The 1,593-nt window shown below is 40.2% G+C and overlaps 1 pseudogene; it reads left to right on the forward strand.

Annotated features, from left to right (window-relative positions):
* Window positions 1-860: 860 nt before the first annotated feature.
* Window positions 861-986, forward strand: LOC132046188 (5S ribosomal RNA; annotated as a pseudogene).
* Window positions 987-1,593: the final 607 nt, after the last annotated feature.

The following is a 1,593-nucleotide window of genomic DNA, read 5'->3' on the forward strand; positions in this document are numbered from 1 at the left end:
GTTGATGCCAAAGGTGGGATAACAAGCAAGGATATATACGCCACGATATTACGGATGAATTGAGGGAAAGTACAAGGCAACGCAAGTTAGAGTGTTAAGATAAAACAGTCAAGATTAGGCTATTTCGATACTAATGGAAGGATAAGAGTGTAGGGACATAAGGTGAGCTACGAAAGTATTTTTGAGTTAAACTAAATAGAATAAATCGAAGTGAGATCCGAAAAAGACCAAGGACAGAAATAGACTGCAAAGGATGACCAGGGGTGGAAAGAAGCAAAGAAGTAGAGATAATCACGTGGGATAGTATTTATGGAAAAAGGAAATACAATAAGAAGAAATGAGGAAATGGTTGCTCAAGAAACGGGAACAATTGGTGACAAATAAAAGGAAGCTGACAAATGAAAAAAAAAACGCAAATGAGTTCAGGAAAGGACATGAGATTTAGAGTTCCGAAAGGTACCATAGGACGATACTTTTAAGAAAAGAATAAAGGAAAAATAAGCGGGCATGTGGAGACAAAAGGGAAGGATGTTAAGGATCATGACGAAATGACTACGACTACGGATTCGAATGGAATACTCGGATATAGTGATACCATAAGGTAAAACCTTTAAGGGGGGAAGCAAGTAAGCTTGAGTGCGAGCACAAGGACTGACTAAGGTATTAGAGAAATTATGACACCCGACAATGGGAAAATCGAGAAGTAATAGGGAGTTCCAAAGACTAAAACAACATTTGCGTGGTCAGTAACATGAGGAACTTTTCCAATTCGGAGGGAGATGCATGACCGGAATTTTTCTTGGGATCCGTTAGAACTTCAACTTGTTTTAGGTCACGTGATAAAGGCCACGCAGTAGGATGGATGCGATCATACCAGCACTAATGCACCTGATTCCATCAGAACTCCGAGGTTAAGCGTGCTTGGGCTAGAGTAGTACTAGGATGGGTGACCCCCCTGGGAAGTATGCTAAGAAGTCCTGCAGGTTTAGACATAAGAGAAGGATGAGGAACTAGAACAGCTTGAGGGAAATTAGAAGTGTGTGAACCTCACGGTTGGAGATTCTTAACGATTGCGAAAGATGAGGCGGACTGACTGGATAGAGAGAGAGAAGACGTATACAGTTACAGAATTAGGACGAGTTTGAATAGTATTGGGGATACTTGGTAAGTAAGGTGTTACTAAAGAGATACGATAGCTTATGTGTGGTTATGTTAACCAGTAAAGATAATCAATAAAGTTATATGTTAAAGGTATTGACTGACCACATAGTATTGAAGTTCGGTGGCAAGTACGATAGGGCAAATTGACATTATTTTTCTCCGAAAGTTAGTGTTGGATAAGCCCGATGCAATAACATCGAGTATACAGAAGAAATGGAACATGTAGTATAGAACACAAGACGAAGGTAAAGGGTTTGAGATCGATTTTGATAAATGGAACTGGAGGGCAATAGCAATGAATAAGGAGGTGAATTGGGGGAAAATAAGCAGGTTTGCAAAAGTGCCAAAGGATTTCTGGTTCTTGAGAGGCATTCGAAGGGAAATGTGTAGTCATATTGACACGGTTATCTCGGAAACGGAAAAGCCTTCTAG

This window comes from Lycium ferocissimum, unplaced genomic scaffold (assembly GCF_029784015.1).
Source record: "Lycium ferocissimum isolate CSIRO_LF1 unplaced genomic scaffold, AGI_CSIRO_Lferr_CH_V1 ctg9759, whole genome shotgun sequence".
NCBI lineage: Eukaryota > Viridiplantae > Streptophyta > Magnoliopsida > Solanales > Solanaceae > Lycium > Lycium ferocissimum.